At 36.2% G+C, this 20,745-nt stretch overlaps 1 protein-coding gene and 1 pseudogene across 1 annotated transcript in view; both read right to left on the bottom strand.

Moving 5' to 3' along the window:
* The window catches only part of ZNF804B (zinc finger protein 804B), a 576,747-nt gene that overhangs the window by 89,746 nt on the left and 466,256 nt on the right, over window positions 1–20,745 (bottom strand). The gene's annotated exons all lie outside the window — the stretch shown is intronic.
* Window positions 8,407–9,187, bottom strand: LOC136310646 (small ribosomal subunit protein uS2-like; annotated as a pseudogene).

Here is a 20,745-nt window from a genome sequence, read left to right as displayed (position 1 = left end):
CCACCATCTTCATAAGTGTGTATGTTTAAAAAGAATTACATAAGCTGACATTTAAAAGTTGAAATTGTTGCTTTCAGACAAAAGCAATCACTGGCCTGTATCCACTGGCATTTGAAATCTAAGTTTTCCTCCTATAGCACTGCTATAAGATGGTTATTTAATAAGCAAGTAAAATACATTATTTAGCCCTTTATCAAACTAATAAACTCTGGTTCAACATTGAGAAAATCAATATATAATAAATTAAGTGACAAATTCTTATAAACGTAGCACAGGGAAAAAATAAAATGTAATTTTTATGTCCTAAATGCTTAGAAATGCATTTTGATGTCTAGCATTATTTTTCTCTTTTACTTAAGCTGAAATTAAATAAAATGTAAATATTATATTATTTCAATTGTTTTGGAGTGTTTTAATTTGTTTGTTTTTTATGCTGCATGAGATGACCTGAAGGCTTCTTTGTATTTAGATTAAAAAATATTCATGGGTAAACCAACAGCATGTTCAATATTGATCTCACATTGGAAACAGGAAAAGAAAGTAAATTACATAATGACATAAAATAGGGATGATAAACGAGGAGGCAGATCACCATGTTCATTTGAAGCAGTGGGTAGCACATATCTGGTGACTATATGCATTTATTTAAAACCATTTTAAGCCCTGGCTGGAAGCTCGTTTGATTACAGCATCACCCCGAAGCATAGAGGTTGCTAGTTTATTTAATACCTTTATTTAATACCTGGTCACGGCACATACAGGAATAGATCAATGTTCCTCTCTCTCTCCCTCTCTCTCCCTTCCTCTCTCACTAAAATCAATAAAAAAATAAAATCCTTTAAGTTCAAGAAATAACTTACTATTTTCCAAGAATATTCTTAAATTTAATTGTTATCTAACAGTTTAGCGTCTGGGTGTGGTAAACACTGTTGTAGGTGCTAAAGTTGCAGTAATAAGTAATCTAGCCCTACCTAATTAGGATATTGCTAATGGGATAAACAGATGCTGGGAGCTAGCTACATCAGTTCACAAAAATACCCTAAATGGTCAGGATAAGCTCTGTAAAGACCTATAAATTGAGTTTTATAAGATGAGTAGGAAATAACCTGCTGAAGAGAAGTTGATGGCAAGTGTGGCAGATTATAGTATACTGTTTCTCCAAGTGACAAAAAAAGAAAAAGAAAACAGACTTCCCCCCCGCCTTTCACTGAACACCATCCCTCTCTGTCCTGATGGCAGTGATTCAAAGGGGCTGCAGGAAAAGATGGTTTTCACTGCATACAAATGTATGACTGCTGATGGAATCACAGGAATCTACAACAGAGAAATGTGTCGCACAACCCTAAAATTCTGTCACTTTGGTCACTGCTGGCGGGCCCCTATCCACCTAATGTACAATAACTCATCCTACTTAGATGAAATAGAGGAAAGAAAATTATACCTGGGAAAGAGTACTCAGCAGTGAAAGATAACATTTTCTTTAACTAGATGCAATGGTATCAGAGCTGTACTCTGAGTCAGGAGTCATTTATTTAATTCTCCCCCAATATAGGTGTCTTTACTCCCTTATAAATGGAAGAACTATAACTATAAAGAATATCAGTGAAGCCAACTCAGACAAAAACTGAAGGCCAGGCAACACTGGCAGGCGTGTGGAGGGGACAGGGCAGGGAAGGCCTGTAGAGGGTGTGTATTCAACTCGCTGCCGGTCAGTAGCATGGAAAGTACTTGGAAAGGGTTGAAGCCAATGCCTGGGGATCCTCCTTCTACAGAGAAAGGGACTGGGATATTTATACTCAGTAATTTGTTGGAATTCCTGGAGGTGGGGTGGTGTTACTCCAGCCTCTTGCTCATACAGAATGGCCTCCTGTGGTTTCATTTGGGGTTTTTATTCTTATTACAGTTTTTTGTTTATTGTTCCTCCATCTGGATTGTAAGTGCCTTGAGAGCATGTTATAGCTCTTGGGCGTGTAATTTCCCAGAACATACTATGTAGCGGTGGAAGTAGGCACTGAGTGAGTGGAATAGCAGCATACCCAACTCTGAAGGAAAGATTCTGGGTCTGACTCAGGCTTAGAAGACACAGACTACCTCACCCCAGCTTTTCAGGATTGTTTTAGTCTCTGTACCTCCTGCTTAGAGCTAACATACTATGCAAATGGATTTTCTTAGAAAGTCAAGATGAGAATAAAGTTTTGTCTTTTGGAAATTTATGAAGTGCTTTAACATTCATTATCATCACATCAACCTTTTTATGTGGATGCAGAGGATCTATGAGCCTCACTTAACATCTGAGGAAACTGAATGGAGTCATAAAAGCTTGGAAGACTTGACTGAAACAACAAAGCTAAAAAGTGATTGAGCCAGGCTTCCATTTGGTCTTTTGACTAACATAGCCTTTTCACTATATCAGGTTTCTTCCATAGTCATGAGTCAACGATAAGCAAATTTTTGTCTAACCAAGTAAGTATGTACATGTGCATTTTAAAAATTTCAAGTTCCACATAAACGTTGAGTATAAATGTTACTGTTATTCCTGTTGACACTGGACCTTGTATTTTTAGAGCTTGCCTAAGTTTTTTCACAATTACTCTTTTCTTATGGCATAAGTGAGAGAAGTATTATTATCACAGTGTTCAGCCGAACGACCGAAACTAACAGAAATTAAGTGACTTCCCCAAATTTTCACTGATCATTAGTGATGGAGTACCAGTTTTAGATTCAGGTCCAGTATTCTGCTTACTTTTCCACGTTGCTTTTATGTTTTTAACAATGTTAAAATCCTTCATATGTTTAACATATAATGTATGAAAAATATTTTATATTTTAAGAATTAACTAATTAGAAAACAATATTCTAACCCTTAAAAAACTGCAGAATTCTAAAATTACTTATCAGAACATTTTAATGGAACTGCAAAAAAATATATTATGAGATATTCTATAATTTACTAATAAAAGCCACAATCATTTCCTTCTATAATAGCATCAACTCTGAAATTCTTTTCTAAAAGTAAAATTTTATATGGTTAAATATATTTTACACTCAGACACATGAATACAATTTAAATTTCACTACCGTTTAGAATCCTGAAAGCTTCATATTTTGCCAAGAAATGAATATAATAAAATGCAAATATCAAATAAAACTAAGTGAATTGCATGTCACATATGCTTCGGATAAATTGGAAAGGTCCACATTTAATTACCTTAAGAGAGAATCATTTTCTCTATATGTATGAATAAAAATTTGATGTGCATTTAGTGAATTGCATATTGATCTTGTTTTCCTTTCATTCAATCACCATAGGATATCTTATAGCTCTCTAATATTTGGTTTGGCATAATAGAATTGTATCTATACTTGTTTTACTTACTCTTCTCTTCTCATCTCCCTTTTGTAGGCATCTTCACCATTTGCTGACTTTACCAGTCCAGTTTTGGCCTGATCCGTGGTGGCACAGTGAATAAAGCATCGACCTAGAAAGCTGAGATCACTGGTTTGAAACCCTGGGTTTTCCTGGTCAAGGCACATATGAGAATTGATGCTTCCTGCTCTTCCCCTCCCTCCTCCTTCTCTCTCTCTCTCTCTCTCTGTCTCTCTCTTTTTCTCTCTCTCTCTATACAAATAAATAAATTCTAAAAAAAAACCAAACCCAGACTTTACCAGTTTCAAAAATGAAACCGGGGCCCTAGCTGGTTGGCTCAGTGGTAGAGCATCGGCCCAGTGTGTGCAAGTCCTGGGTTCAATTCCCTGTCAGGGCACAGAGAAGAAGCGCCCATTTGTTTCTTCACCCTTTCCCCTCTCCTTCCTCTCTGTCTCTCTCTTCCCCTCCCATAGCCAAGGCTCCATTATAGCAAAGTTGGTCCGGGCTCTGAGGATGGCTCCATGGCCTCTACCTCAGGTGCTAGAATGGCTCCAGTTGCAATGGAGCAATGCCCCAGATGGGCAGAGCATCGCCCCCTTGTGGGCATGCTGGGTGGATCTGGTTGGACACATGCAGGAGTCTGTCTGACTGCCTCCCAGTTTCTAAGTTTGGAAAAATACAAAATATATATATTGCCAGAATAGTTGGTCATCATGCATTTATAGCTTCCTGTAGATTAGGGACATGTCTTACCCCAATTTTTCTCTTGAATCACATTGAGCCAATCTTTGCAAACAGTAGGGCCTAAATAAACATTGGTTAAATATAATTAAATTCGAAGGCTGAACAATAATAACAATGTACTCATTGTGGTCATTGGTAAATGCAATTAAACTACACATTAGAAATTGACTTGAATTTGGGAAGCTACAAAATTTGGGAATCAGCTTTAAAAACACATACATGGTACCCAATGAAACATTTAGAAAGTGGTTGTGAAGGGCAGTGCAGATTCAAAATATTTTTTTAATTTCTTTTTTAATAAAAAATTTTAGTACATATTGTTAAACATATTCTGAGTGTGAAGACACTGTGCAAATTGTAGCCAGTTGTTCAATTCTTCAAAAACACTATTTTGGCCCAAATTAAGAAAGTCATCATTTTTTCCCCTGCACTAGAATACATTTGATATCCATAATTCTTTGTTTAAAAAATAAACTTCCCAAAGAATAGGTAACCATCATTTTTGTTAGTATTTTGGCAAAGTTATTTTTTTCCATTATATGCATGGAGTCAGAATATTTTTTAAAGGGTAGCTTCAAATTTTATGCATATTAGTTTATACAAAATTGAATCTCAAATGTATTTTAGTTTCCTTAATGATGAATTGAACATATGGACTTCCATAAATTCTGAGGATCATTCAGACTGAAAATGTAAATTTAGTCTGTATCTGTCACCATCACTTTGTGGAAAATCTCTTTTTGTTAATTTCTTTTAGCTTTAACTATGAAGAAGACTTGGCTATGATGTAAAAAATGAAAGCTCAATATACTATTCTGTCTGTTACTGCTCATTAAGGTTTTATAACTTAAAGAATCTTTAAGATTCAGTCTCTTCTGTATTTCTCAGCACAGATCAGATAGCAATTTCTAGTAGACTCACAAATGGTTTGATTATTTTTTTGATTTTTAGGTTTGTCATTTGATGATATTTGATGAGCTGGAAAACTGACACTCCCAGTAGGAAATAAAATGGTAAGGATTCTACTATAAGTGTTTTTTTAAAAGCTGTATAATAGAAGTAGTATTTTATTGGGTCAAATATTGCATTGATGTACTTTACTATGGTATTTAAGGAATCTATGAAATAGGCATCATTTTGTGCTCAAAGAGGTTAAGTAGATTATTAGATCTAGAGTTAGAATCTTGTCAGATTCCAAGAGCCCTGAATTTTAATTAGCTAGGAGTCGCAGTTGATTCAGTATACTTCTTCCCAAAAGAATGGTTATTATAAAAAAAAGAGATTTTATCACAGTAAATAAAAAGGCAGAGGAAGTGGAATATCACAGAATAATAATTCCAAACAAAAGATATATTTACTTCAACAGTTAATTGGCTTATATTTAATCATTTCATTTGAGAATAAGCATTTTATATTACCTACATATGTTTTATGGATTATCCTGCAGCATAAGTCAGAAAGTTATATTACTTAACTTAAAAATTCTAACACTTACTAAAATTACTTTATGACTAAGCTAAAAGATATAATTCATTTTTATAAGCAGATAGACCTCATTTCTAATAGGTATCTGTCTAAAAATACTAGCGTCACACTCTATTATAAAATATTGAAGATTAAAAAAAATTTTTTGAACAGCCCTGGCCACTTTGCTCAGTGGTAGAGCTTCAGCCCAGCAAGTGGATGTCCTGGGTTCAATTCCTGGTCAGGGTACACAGGAGATGTGACCATATACTTCTCTATACCTCCCTCTCCTCCCCCCGCCCACTGTTTCACTCTCCTCCTCCCAAAGCCATGGCTCGATTGGTTCAAGTGCTTTGACCCTAGGCCCTGAGGATGACTCCATGGAGCCTCTTCCTCAGGCACTAAAAATAGCTTGGTTGCAAGCATGACTCCAGCTGGACAGAGCATTGGCCCCAGATAGGGTTGCTGGGTGTATCCCGGTTGGTGCACATGAGGGAGTGTCTCTCTAGATTTCCCCTTCTCTCACTTGAAAAAGAAGAAAAAATAAGTAAAATACATAAATGAAAATATTTTCTGAATGTTTATTTTATTGATTTTAGAGAGAGACAAAAGAAAAGAGAGAGACAGAGACAGGAACATTGATCTGTTCCAGTATGTGCCTTGACCAGGGATTGAAAGAGCAACCTCTGTGTTCCGGCTCAAGCCAAACATGCTATCCAGCCAGGGCAATATTGAGAGGTTTTTACTGTCTGACTTGGAGTAGATACAAAATTACTAGTTGAGAAAAATCCTGTATGTTTTTCAGTGTTCTTCCAGTCTACCCCTTAAATAGAAACCCACTAACACATGGAGATGAACTTAAGCTTTGTTTCTTTTATAATAAGAGCAAAGCATAGGGCTAAGTCTTTAAACTGCAAATAAAATGGCTACCTTCATATTTAGCAAGAAGTCCTCAAATTCATGATTGTGCAATACTTATCAAAGAGGACTTCACTATGCACTTGATTTTCTGCCCAGAATTACTTTCTGATTAAGTCATACAGCATATCTTTGTACCCTGGCACAATATTATTGGTTTTCCCATAAAATTACCTTTAAAAAAGCTATTGCTAAATTATTGTAAGGATCCTGGATTAGTGATAATCTTATAGAAATAAAAGGTTTACAAATTTGGTGGCATAGAGTTGTTCATAATATTCCTTTATTATCCTTTTAATGTCAATGGGATCAGTAGTAATAGTTTACACTTTATTTTTAATATTTATAATTTGTGCTTTGTATCTCTTTTGTTTTCAGTTAGCCTAATTAGACATTTGTCAATTTTACTGATCTTCATCAAGAACCAGCTTTAGGCTTTATTGACTTTCTCTATTGCTTTCCTGTTTTCAAGTTTATTCATTTCTCCACTTTTATTTCTTTTCTTCTGTTTACTTTGGATTTAACTTGCTCTTTTTTGTAGTTTCCTCAGATGTTACCTTAGATTAATGCTTTTAGATCTTGATTCTCTCCCAATAAATCATTAAATGCTCTGCATTTTTGTCAAAGCTCTGCTTTCATTGCCTCCTATAAATGTTGATAAATCTTATTCTATTTTTATTTATTTCAAAATACATTTAAAATTTTCTTTGAGATTTTTTTCTTTGTTTGTATTATTTAGAAGTATGTTGTTTAATCTCCAATTATTTCAGGTGCCTCCAATTATTTTTTATTATTGATTTCTAGTTAATTCCATTATGGTCTAAGTATATTTTATATATCTGTTTTTTAAATTTGTTAAGGTTCGTATTATGAACAGAATATGAACTATGTTGGTGAATGCTCCATGTGAGTTTAAAAATAATATGTATTCTGGCCTGACCTGTGGTAGCACAGTGGATAAAGCGTCGACCTGGAAATGCTGAGGTCGCTGGTTCGAAACCCTGGGCTTGCCTGGTCAAGGCACATCTGGGCTCCTCCCCCCTTCTCTCTCTCTGTCTCTCTCTCCTCTCTCTCTGTCTCTCTCTCTCCTCTCTAGAAATGAATAAATAAAATAAAATAAAATAAAAAAATCTTTGTTTAAAAAAAATAATAATATGTATTCTGAACCTTTAGGATAAAGTAGTCTATAATGTCAACTGGTCAAGTTGATCAATGGTACTGTTCAGTTCAACACTGTTCTTACTGTTTTTCTGCTTGCTGAAGATACCAACTATCAATAGAGAAGTGTCAGTATACTAACCAACTATAATAATGGATTTATCAATTTCTCCTTGCAGTTGTATCAGGTTTTGTCTCAAATATTTCAATGCTTGGTTGTTACACACATATCGCAATGCTGTTATTTCTTGGTGATTTGACTTCTTTATTATTATGTAATTCCTATCTCTCTCCCTGATAATTTTACTTGCTTTGAAGTCAGTTTAGTCCACAATAAATATAGCTACACCAGCTTTCTTTTGATTAGTTTTATGACGGTATATGTTTCTCCAACAGTTTATTCTTAATCTCTCTGTATCTTTATTTTTAAAGTGGGTTTCTTCTAAACAACATATAGTTGAGTTTCTCTCATGAATTCAGTCTTTTAATCGATGAATTTAGACCATTAACATTTAAAGTTATTATTGATATAGTTGTCTTCATATCTACCATACTTGTTACTGTTTTCTATTCATTGCTCTTGTGTTTTTTTTATTTTTGATTTTGTCTTTCATTCTTTTTCTGCCTTCTCAGTTTTAATTGGGTATTTTGCATTTCTATTTCTACTTCTTTCTTAGCATATTAATTATATATACATCTTTTAGTGATTGCACATGAGTTTGAGAAAATAATACATTTACAACTAACCTAGGTTTTCATTCAGTTGAACAGGCATGGGGGTCCTGCATGCCTCAAGATCAGTCTGTGAGCTCAGGTGGAACAGCGGTGAACTTAGGATCTGGAGTAGTCCCTTTACCCTGAAATTCCTCCTTAGACACAGCCTTTTCAGCAGTGGCCTACTCTTCCTTCTCAGTATCTTCAGGATCTCTGTAGAAGTTGAAATCAGGCATGGCACTCATGGGTGGTCACAGAAGATGGTGGTACGCATGTGCAGGACTTCCTGAGCCAGCATCCACCACATGAGACCCACTGAGTGAGTCCCTGTGCTGCTGCAGGGCTGGCGATGCCACATAGCACAGAGCGGAGTCTGTGTTGCAAAGAACAATGGTAGACAGGTTAACATACAGCACCTCTGTGAGAGGCAGGGGTCAGCCCTGAGATTCAGTCACCATCTGAACTCACAGTTTGCAAAGGCTGCTGGGATCTGGTCAGTGAAGGGTCCGGGGGTGAATAGGCAGTGACAGGAGTGGCTCCAGTGGCAGCCGCAACCAGCCCAGCCCACTGGCCAGCATTCCGGGACCATACGGCACTGACATCAGTGGGGTTTCCAATGGCAACAATGGCACGAGCTGCCCTCAGAAGCTTCTCCCAGGTTCTCTTCAGATTTATAATGCATATGCCATCACTTATTTTATTTTTGCAGATGTGCTTTGACATTTGGAAGTCAAAGTTGGTGCCACCTAAGTTAGTTCCTGTTGCAACAAAGTTGAGGACATCCTCTTCCTTCATTTGCAAGACACCAAGGGCTGCAGACATTGTGAAAGTTTCCCTTAAGTTAGTGAGAACTGAGAGGACAGAGCAGCCTGAGCCCTTCTTTCGATAGGATGGAAAGGAAGGGTAAGATTTTGTGTTTATCCAACTAGGGGTTTGGATGTGTTTAGTGTTTGCTGTAGTTGTAATTATCAGAGGCTAAAGTTTCATCTGGTGTCCATGTTTCTATCTGCTCTATCGACCTCGGCTTTCCCTAGAGACTTAGGGTTAGAGATATGCCGCTCTTTCTGCTGTATTTCATTGTTTTGCAGAAGCTCTCTCTGTTGATGGGGTGGAATGGTGTTACTGGGAGGAGGTGAGGTGTTCTTTAGTCCTATGGTTAGGTCGCTGTCTTTAGTGGCAAGGACTTTCACAAGTACTCTTTACGGCTAGTCTGTTCCCTCCCTACCCCCCACCGATGGTTACAGGAAGGCTAAACAGGGAGATGGGTATTTCCCTTCCTAATGATTGGTTAAAAAAAGTTTCTAACTGGAGAAAGTTTTTCTCAGGGCAGGTCTTAGGAACACCAGAATCCTCTGACACATTTAACAATGGCTACATTTCTTTGCCCGCTGACAGTTGCCTGAGGGGATTTTTGTTCCCTCCTATTTTCACTATAAGAATGAGATAGAGTTCCCAGACGTAAAATTCATAATATTATGGTGACCTGCTTAGGACTGCCCTCTCCCCACCAGAATTTTAAATCAAAGTCGTCCGCACGGACCCTCCAGCCATTCATCAATTATAGTTTAGATTTCCTGCACTGCTATTCATTCCATCAGAATCCCTGCACTTCAGCTTTGGTAAGTTGTGAGTCTCCGTATCCACCTGTCAGTTTTTTTCCCCCATTTTGGGGAAAACAGTTTGTCCTGTAACCTTAGTCCTGAATCTAAGAACAGTTGTTGATTGCAGTTCAGTTTTGTCTAGTTATGTGGATGAGAGTGAGAACGTCCAAATTCTACACCTGATGGTGTAGAATTGAAATTGGTTTCTTATTTTTATATCCATAGAATTCAAAGTACCTAGCACAAATGACTTTTAAACAAATAACTGAAAGAGTAAATTATTGAACAAATTCCAGATATGATTAAGGAATTCCATGGAAATAGGAGAGAAATAATGAGTTAAAATTGATTGACATGTTAAATGTTGCTCCCTTTTCTAACCTCTGACCTAATCATTAACTTGTGTGGGCAGCAAGCTCAGGTTTGACCTGCAACTCTGTAATATTTTGGCTACTTGAGTATAATGCTAATATTTAAATTCCCAGCAGTTCATTTATATTATTATGTAGGGGAGCTGATCTAGTGCCACATATGCAGCAGATAATAATACCTACTAGATAAGGAGAATAATATTGCCATTTGTCTATCTTGAACAATGGGATAAAAGAAGCTGCTATTAAACATTGCAAGATAAATTCCATGCCTAATTCATTCCGCATGGAGCTGTCACAATACATTAAAATATTATGTCAAGAAGCTAGGATCCAAATTAGAAAAGCTAGAAAATATGCTCAGAAAAGTAAAGCAATGGATTTACAAATGTAAAAAGCATATGTGGTAAAAGAACCAAGACTCTGACATATATCTTTTATTGTATCTGACATCTGACATCCATCAAAGTAAAATTGTTAAACTGTGTTCAGAAAATAAAATGCCAATGAGATAATATAGCTCCAGGGACCTAACACTAGAAGCAAACTTTTTCGTCTCACTTCCTAGTCTAGGCCTAAGATTAGTTTAAATGAGAGAAAGTTGTATTTGACTACAAATTTATGCAGTCATAATTTCAGAGATAATAGATATAGTATAGGTCCTTTAATTCAGCCCCCTTCATTTAATTAATATCACCTAATAAATGCAATAAAAATTAAGAATAAAAAGAATCCCTCACAAAGTATTCTTGAGATATTGCCTCCTACCACCCCCACCCCGTGGAAAGCACACCTTGTGAAGTATGCCTCCATTAGCTCTACTGAGTCCGTATTATGTGCTAGGCACCCAGTTAGAGGTTCTCATGTATTTTTACACTTGATTGTCACAATAAAACTTTGAGAAAGGAAGCAGTAAAGTCTTCCTTGGCCATATCGCAGTCTCACTATATTGTGGATTTTTAAATTGTATATATCTAATTTTGTATCACAGATTTTTCACTATATTGTGGGATTTTGCAATATATAGGAATTTTTATTATTTTAATTATTTTTGCAATAAAATAAGCTGTAATGCTCTTCTTGGCTAAGCAGTACATTCACTTCATTGTCATCACCTTCATCGTCATCAGTACTGCACAGCTAATTCATCATCATCTTCATCATTCAAGTTGTAGTATATTCACTGGTGAGTACCCATATAGAATTTTTTATGTTGTTAAAATTACATAGGTTTAAGGACATAGAAAGTGTTTAAGAGCATAGGAAGTGTTTATAAGAGTGTGGGAAAGCTTAGTAACTGTGTGGAAAAGATTTATAAGAGTGTGGGAAGATTTATAAAGTCTTAAAATATATATAAATAATAAAATAAATATAAGATCTCTACTTCGTGGATTTTTGCCTATCATGGGGATTCTGGAATCTAACCCTGTGATAGATGAGGGACCACTGGAGTCCTATTTTAATGAAAAATAAAAGAGGTATTGGCCCACATATAAATAAAAAAAAATGAAGAAGGAAGGAAGGACAGAAGGAAAGAAGGCAGGAAGAACAGAGGGAAGGAGGAAGAGAAGGAAGGGGGAGTGAAGGAGGAAAGGAAAGGTGGCAGGAGAGAGGGAGGGAATGAGAGAGGAAAGGAGGAGAGAAGGAAAGAAGAAAGGGAGGGAGAAACACAACTTAACAGACAAGGCAATGCAGATTGCTGAGGCAAAGGCAAGCTGACATCAATCCAGAAAACTCCTGCTAGAGAAGTTTCCTGCTGACATCAATCCAGGAAAACTCCTTCCACTGGGAAGGTGGACACAGACTGGAAATAGGAGAATTGGCCGAAGCCTATAAAAGAACTTAGAACCAGGAAGTCCACTAGCCTCCTCTAGCAGAAGACTGAAGCTTGCTTGCTCTATGGAGAAATTGTGCCAGGTAGTATCTAGTCTTAGGAACATCTGTTATACTCCAGGACCAAAATATAGCCTTGGAGGTCATCCAATGAAAATAAAGAATTATAACCCTGTCACACCATATCTGTCAAACTCAACCTGGGCACACAAATCTTTCAATAAAATTTTTGTCTCTCAATAATTAATAAGAATGTCAGATAAACAGCCAAGTATTACAAGGTATTTTAGCAATACTTTTAATATTAAAACCAAATGTATGCCTATTTTCTCTCACTCACTCTGTCTCTCTTTCCACATATACATACAATGTGAAAAAGTGTCCAGTAGAAGAATTGGAATATAAAATCTCCCAGAATGTTGACATAAAGATTATGACACTGGAAACAGTAAGATAAATTAGAAATTTGGAAGATTTGTTCTGGAATTCTAACATCCAAATACAAATATTGATTGACTTACGACCTATGCAACTTACGACCATTCGACTTTACCACCACGATTGCTAGCCATGACTGCTTCACGTCTGGCAGCACAAGTGTTGCCCAGCTGGGCATACGACAGTGCGGACCAGCTTCCGGCAGCACTACCATCCCCACGTGCACCATTTCAACTGTTATCCCAGACTCGGTACAGCAATTTGTGTTTTGTGTCTTGGATATTTTTCATCAAACCCCTCCTAAGATGTCTACCAAGAGGAAATTGTCTTTGCAAATATTAAACCAGTTGTACTGGTAATGCAGTATTTTACTTAAACCTGACGAATGTTAAAATAAGAAACAAAATGGTGTAGAGATGATACAAATGGCATAAAATGAACAAAGAATTTTATGATATATAACAATAATGAAAGAAAATTATGATAAAATATGACTTAAAGATTTTTATAACATCATTTCACAGTACTGTACATATAACCTACTCAACTTACAACCAAATTGTGTTATGACTGGTCTGTCAGAACCAATCGTGGTCGTAAGTCGAGCACTAGCTATAAGAATTTTGAGAAAAAATCAAGAGTAGAGGAGGAGACTATCAGATGAGTAATATTTAATTTTTCCCAAAACAAATGACATGACTTCCCAGATTGAAATATCCCATGGAATGCCCAGCACAGTAATTAAAAAGCAGCTCATATCAAAGTAAGTCATTGTAGGATGGTTGCATATTAGTCTCTGGAACACTATGCCTGGCTCTATTTCCCAGACTTTGCACTTGATGTCCAGCTGCTTGAAACACTCCCATGTCAGGCAGAGTAATAGATGGCTCCTTTATATCTTTCAAGCTTTTGTTTAGTATTGCCTTTTCATTATACTTTTACTGAAGCCCTAATTAAAACTGTGTGTATGCCCACAACACTCCCTACACACTGCACTCTTTTAGTTCCCTCAATAGCATGTAGGACCATTCAATGCTCCCCCCTTTTTCTTGTTTTTTGACAGAGACAGAGAGAGAGTAAGAGAAAGAGAGAGGGATACATAGGGCCAGACAGACAGGAAGGAATACAGATGAGAAGCCAGACAGACAATTCTTCATTAAAGCACTTTAGTTGTTCATTGATTGCTTTCTCATATATGCCTTGACCGTGGGGCTACAGCAGACCGAGTAACCCCTTGCTCGAGCCAGTGACCTTGGGCTCAAGCTGGTGAGCTTTGCTCAACCCAGATGAACTCTGCACTCAAGCTGGTAGCCTCGGGGTTTTGAACATGGGTCCTCTGCATCCCAGTCCACACTCTATCCACTGCGCCACCGCCTGGTCTGGTCCATTCAATGCTCTTTATAACTTATTTTATATTTTCATTTTCTGTTTTCCCACACTCATTATGAAGTCACTTCCACAAAGATAGAAATGAATGATTGGTTTCTTCCTGTATCATGAGTATTTGGAACAGTGTCTGGGACATAGCAGGCTCTAGGTAAGTATAAATATTTGTTGTAAAAAAAAAAAAACTGACATAAGAGAAAATTCTAAAAGTCTCCAGAAAAAAAGAGTAGGACTCAAAATGACATGTAACTTTTCAACAGCAGCACTAAAAGCTGAAACATAATTGAGAAATAATCAGTATGAGGCTAGAAGAACACCCAGCTTTCTTGGGAAGTTTCCATGGAATAGGTTCCACCCAAAGGAGAAAATAAGTTAAAGCAGGTCATGAGATCGAGGAAAGAAAGAAAACAGTCTAGGAGAGAAGGTAAAGCATTTACAAGGTAATGCCGAAAGGAGGTTCCTGAGCTAAGGGGTGCAGCAGGCCTATGGTGAGACCCCCACACATCGAATCAGAAAGAGCGCCTCACCAGATGTGTGTCTAAAAGAAACAGGGAAAAAACCATAACTGACCTATTATCTCATTTCTCTGAAGTTCTGTAGTGAGTCTTTTTTCTTAAATAGGTAGGTAGTTCAGAAATGAATTAGTAATAGGCACTGGTAAAAAGTTGCCCAAATTAAAGAATTAGTCAACTTTTAACTACAGGGAAAAAATAGTTGTACAGAAATAAAAGATAATTATAAAGTAATCATGCTATGTTATGAGGCTAAGATAAAAAATATATCACAATGATATAAATTCTTAGTATTGAGTATCATATATTCAAAACATAATAAAATATAAATATGGACAAAATATAAATGAAAACATGAACTTAAAATAAGTTGTATAATAGAATCACATTATATATTTAGGTTTAACATAAAAGTTTATAATTTGATAATAAATGTTTAGAAACTCATCTAAAAATATATGGACCAAATTATTAAATACTTTATTTTATTGTTCTACTTTTGCGCATTCTTTAATTTTTAATATAAACAAATATCCAAGCATTTTCTTGAAGAATTAAATTTTGTATAAACTATAGCTTCAAAACATAATTTCAATTTTTATATAGTTTATGTTCATCATAATTTAGCCAGTCTCTTTTTATCGTATGTTTAGATCATTTCCAGTATTTTAAACATTCTTTTACATAAACCTTTGGAATTCATTTGAATACATTCTAGATATAATCAATAGGAAAAATTCAGATTTTAAGGCTGTTTAAAAAATAAATAATCCAAAACTAAACATCAAAAGATTGAATTTATATCTCCACAAGCAACGTTAAATAGCATGTATTTTCTCACATCTTGTCAACACTGAGTAGTATGATTCTTTTTTCATATTTGACAACATTTTTAAAAAGACTATCTCAAGTTTGTCTTTAGTTGACTACAAATATGCTGGAAGCCATTGAGAATCTTTTGAATGTGCCTATTCTCACTTGCTCTTCCTGTCACTGCCTTAAAGACTCCAATCACCTCTCTTGGGCTCTTAGCATCCCTTCTAACTGCAAACCCAAGCTCTTGCCCTTGTGTAGAAACTGTTACTGCTTTTAGATTTATTTTCCCTAATCACAAATCTAATCATATCACTTGCTTGCTTAAAAGCCCTTGAAGACTTGCAATTTCCCAGAGTAAAGTCTTACATTATTTTTTATTCGCTTTTTTTTTTTTCAGCAGAGGACAGAGAGAGAGGAGAAAGAAAGAGAAAAAAAGAGAAAGACAGGGACAGACAGGAAGGGAGAGTGATGAGAAGCATCAACTAGTAGTTGCAGCACCTTAATTATTCATTGATTGCTTTCTCATACATGCCTTGACCAGGGGACTCCAGCTGTGCCACTGACCCCTTATTCAAGCCAGCGACCTTGGGCTCAAAGTCAGCAACCTTGGGCTCAAGCCAGTGACCTTGTGCTTCAAACCAGTGACCTTTGGGCTCAAGCCAGTGACCATGGGGTCATGTCTATGATCCCATGCTCAGGCTTGCAACCATGTGCTCAAGTTGGTAAGCCCGCACTCAAGCAGTGATTTTGGGGTTTCAAACCTGGGTCCTCAGCATCCCAGGCCAACCTTCTATCTAGTGGGCCACCACTTGGTCAGACCCTTTTTTCCTTTGTTCTGAATTTATTGGAGTAATACTGGTTAACAAAATTATACAGGCTCCAGGTGCACCACTGCAAAAGACAACATCTGCACACTGTACCATGTGTTCACTACCGCAAGTCACCTTTCATCATCATTTATCCCTCTGTTCCCTCCTCCACCTCTCCCACATCCTCAGCCCTGCCATTCACCACATTGTTGTCCATTTCCATGAGTGTTTTTCTTTTTTCCTCAATCCCCTCAAACCCCCCACCCAGTATCCTTACTCTCTTACCTCTGACAGCTGTCAGCCTGCTCTCTATCTATGAGGCTGTCTTTATTTTTTTCTTATTTTATTCAGTGAGAGGAGGGGAAGCAGGAGAGACAGACTCCTGTATGCACCCCAATCGAGATCTACCTGCAAGCCTACTAGAGGGCAATTCTCTGCTCATCTGGGGCATTGCTCCATTGCTTAGCAACTGAGCTCCTCATAACGCCTGAGGTGGTGGCCATGAAGTCATCCTCAGCGCCTGGGGTCAACTCGCTCCAATAGAGCCACGGCTGCATGAGGGAAAGAGAGAGAGAGAGAAGCAAAAGGGGGAGGAGTGGAGAAGCAGATGGGTAGTTTTTCTGTGTTCCCTGACCAGGAATTGAACCCAGGACATCCACATGCTAGGCCAGCACTCTACCACTGAGCCAACCATCCAGGGGCTGTTTAACATTTCATTTTTAGTTGGGAGACAACTTTGAGATCAAAAAGCCTCTTAGCCAGAAAAAAAGGAGTATTTTAGGCCTGACCAGGTAGTGGTGCAATAGATAGAGCATCGGACTGGGAAACAGAGGATCCTGGTTCGAAACCTGAGGTCCTCAGCTTGAGCACAGGTTCATCCGGCTTGACCACAGGCTCACCAGCTTGGGCACAGGATCCCTGGCTTGAGTGTGGGATCATAGACATGACCTCATGGTCATTGGCATGAGCTCAAGGTTGCTGACTTGAGCAAGGGGTCACTCGCTCTGCTATAACCTCCCCCCCCCCACTGTGAAGGCACATATAAGAAAGCAATCAATGAACAAATAAGGTGTCACAACAAAGAATTGATGCTTCTCATCTCTCTCCCTTTGTCTGTATCTGTCCCTCTCTGTCACACACACAAAAAACGAGTATTTTAGGAAAGTATAATTATGAGACAGAAGCTAAAATCAACTTTAGTTCTGTATTTCTATGCTAATAGAGATTCCAATTACCACTAGGTAATTCCAGAAGGGGAATAATAATATTTAATATATAATATAATTTTATATATAATTGTATGTAATGATTATATATATAAACAGGGTGGGACAAAAGTAGGTTTACAGTTGTTTGTACGGAAAATAATACAATAATTAATAATACAAAACTGTATTGTTTTGTGTATTCACAACTGTGAAATTACTTCTGACACACACACACACACACACACACACACACATCTACCAGAAAGCTGGGTATCTAATATGAAATATGCAGCAGGAGGTGTTACTTAATTTTACCAACATGTATGGTTCTGAGAGTGTTCATTTCAAATACTCCTGTCTATATTTCTTCAATCTTGATGATTGAAGAAATCAACTAGACTTTGAGTGTTGTTGTCACAATGAGAGGACTACTAGCTTAAACATATTATGCTAAATATATTATTGGGACAATTTATGCATTATTTGGAGAAAATATAAATCAAATTGTAGGAACAAAGCAATAGGTATTTGGATTTGATTCATTTAGCAGTTTTGGTATTCTTTTCCTCTTAGAGACAAGATGACAAATATTGTTTTGTTTTGTTGTTTTATCTTGAGCAGGTAGAGATGGGGAAAATTCTAAACAATATTGTAAGAGTGAATCAGTTGGAGCTCAAATCCAGGCTTGACAAGTGCAAAGCTCCTCCTGAGTGAAATTAAATCCTATAGTGAAGCAAAAAAAGAATAGGAGGATTAAGCTTCTATGAGTGAGATCTGAAAGTGGATTTGTTTTTTATTATTGCGGATATTTGTATGGGTTAATTGTATGGGGATCCAGCTCATTTGTTTTTTCTAAATTAAGATGAGTCAGAATATCTCTGGGCAGAAGAGACTTCTGCTGCTTGTAAGAATGTGTATTTTCTGTTCTGGTATTATACATTTGCACCTAACAGTCTTGAGAAAGGGATTGTGACTTGAGTTGTCTCACAAGAAATTATTCACTACTGACATGTTAGCTATGTTAATGAATACAATGTTGTCTTTATCCAAGTTATTATAATTTAAATACACATTCAAATTGCTTTAGAAGTAATATTCAGCATTTACAAGGATTATAAGAAGTTCAAGGTGATAGCTAAAACAATTGAGTTATTTTTAAAAATAAAATTATACAGCAAATTGGGTTGTCAAAGCTAAAAATTCATTTTCTACAAATAATATCTAAAATTGTTTTTAATTTTTTTATCAAATTATAAAAAAACTAAATGTCAAATACAATCATTTTAAAGCTAAAAATCTCAGACTATTTTACTTTATTCTTTAAAATTAAGTATTGCCTTATTTCTCTATAATAATAATAAATCTATGAACAATATAATTTTTATAATAAGAGAGTATTACACAATATTGATATTTAGATACAAAAGTTTACAAAAGCTTTATTTTTTAAATTGTATTTTTTAAATTGATTTTTAGGGAGAGAGGACAAAAGAGAGAGAGAAACATTGATTTTTTCGTCCACCTATCCATGTCATCATTGGTTAATTCTTGTATGTGCCCTGACTGCAGATTGAACCACAATTTAGGCATGTTGGGATGATACTCCAACCAACCAAGCTACCTGGCCAGGGCCACAAAGCTTTAGAAATCACTTATTAAACTGAAGAATCTTGAGTAATTATAAATTTGAGAAGAAAAAATAGAAAAATTTAGAACACCTTTTTGGTAGTTTTAAGCTGTTTTATTAATGAGTAACAGAATTAATTCCATGTGATTTTGGATCCACTTCTAAGTAATGGTGGGATTCATACCAGTTCGGCAGAAGTGAGACCTAATTTTTGGTTGAGTTTGGCGAGTTGGTTGTTTAAATGGCACTTGTAACCAGGGTTCTCTCTAAGGTGGGCGCTTGGGCAGCCACCCAATGTAGAAATCACAAATCTGCATTCCTTACTCTTTTTTTAAAGTTGATCTGCACAACAGCATATCCTAAGTGCCCATAGTAATGTTTATTCCATTGTTAGGTGAAAAAAAATTGCAAGTGATGATGCCAATCAAGAAGCAATATGGAAATATCTTCAATACAGGTTTACTGTGTTGTGGTTTTTGGGTTTTTTTTGGCCAGGTATTATTTAATATTTTTTCATTAATATTTTAAGACTCTTTTTATAACATAATCTAGTTTTGTATACCTCTTTTTATTGTTCTTATTTAAATATTAAATGCATGAAATAATAAGCTACCTTTCAGTATATCATTTTTGTAATACTTAAAAACAGTCATTAGGGCAGAGAACCGGTTACTAAATTATTTGAATCCCACCACAGCCTCTAAGTATACCAAAAAGACCATATTGTTGGAAATTCAACAGAAGAGGCCATATATTTTATCTGAATCCAAATGGAAAATAAAATTCAAGAAACTGTTTGTATCTATTCAGGCCAAAAATACTCTTGGCCACATCTCCACCACTGTCATTATAATCAACATCACAATCAAAAAGAGCCCTTATTGAAGAAAGAACCAAATGACATATTTAGCTTTGAAATCTGAAAAAAAGAAAAAAGAAAAAAGACTTTTGCACATTTTACTTTAATGCATATTGTCTTTTTTTGTACATAAAATTCAGTTTAATTTAAAATGAAAATTGTATATTCGGCTCCATTTGCAAAATATTTTGTGCCAAAATAAATCTTTAGACTAAGTATTTTAATTCCATCCAAGAAAGCACTATTACAAGGTCTACAGGAAATTTAATTATTTCAGCGTCTTCCAAAGTGGGAGGCATGTACAAAATTCAGCACAACATTAATAGCTTTTGATCAAAGGGAATTTGAAGAATGCTGCTAAATCTCTTACCGTAAAATATCAGCTCCTTTAATATCCAGATATAATTTACCAATCTATGCATTAAACATGCAGAAGTATATGTTGAAATAAAGCCACCAGATATGAGGGCATTCCAGGCAGAGGGAAAATTATGAGCCAAGATGAGCAGGTGGGAAAGCAGAAGGCATCTTTTGAGAAACTATAGGGAAATGCTAGAGTTGCAGGAGATAAATCTGCACGTGCAAGTAAGAGGCAGCTGGAGGTGTTTGAGTAACAGATTAAGAAGTTCAGATTCTTTAAAAATTCAGTCATCTCCCATTGAAGATTTCCAGGTAGGGGATTAATAGTATAAATGTGGTCATTTGGGAAGATTATTGTGGCCATAAATAAATAGGCTGGTTTGGAGTAGGAGAAATACTGGAAGCATGGAATTCAGTTAGAAGACTTTAGCAAATATTCAAGAATGAGATTAAATATGATGATAAAAAGAAAATACAAAATAAAGAATGGAAGTAAGATCTATTTTAAAATGAGAGTAATGAGAGACCACCTACATAAAATCCCCTGGGGTGATACTTAT

The sequence above is a fragment of the Saccopteryx bilineata genome, chromosome 7 (assembly GCF_036850765.1).
Source record: "Saccopteryx bilineata isolate mSacBil1 chromosome 7, mSacBil1_pri_phased_curated, whole genome shotgun sequence".
NCBI classification, from domain to species: Eukaryota; Metazoa; Chordata; class Mammalia; order Chiroptera; family Emballonuridae; genus Saccopteryx; species Saccopteryx bilineata.
This window is presented reverse-complemented; position numbering and strand designations above follow the sequence as displayed.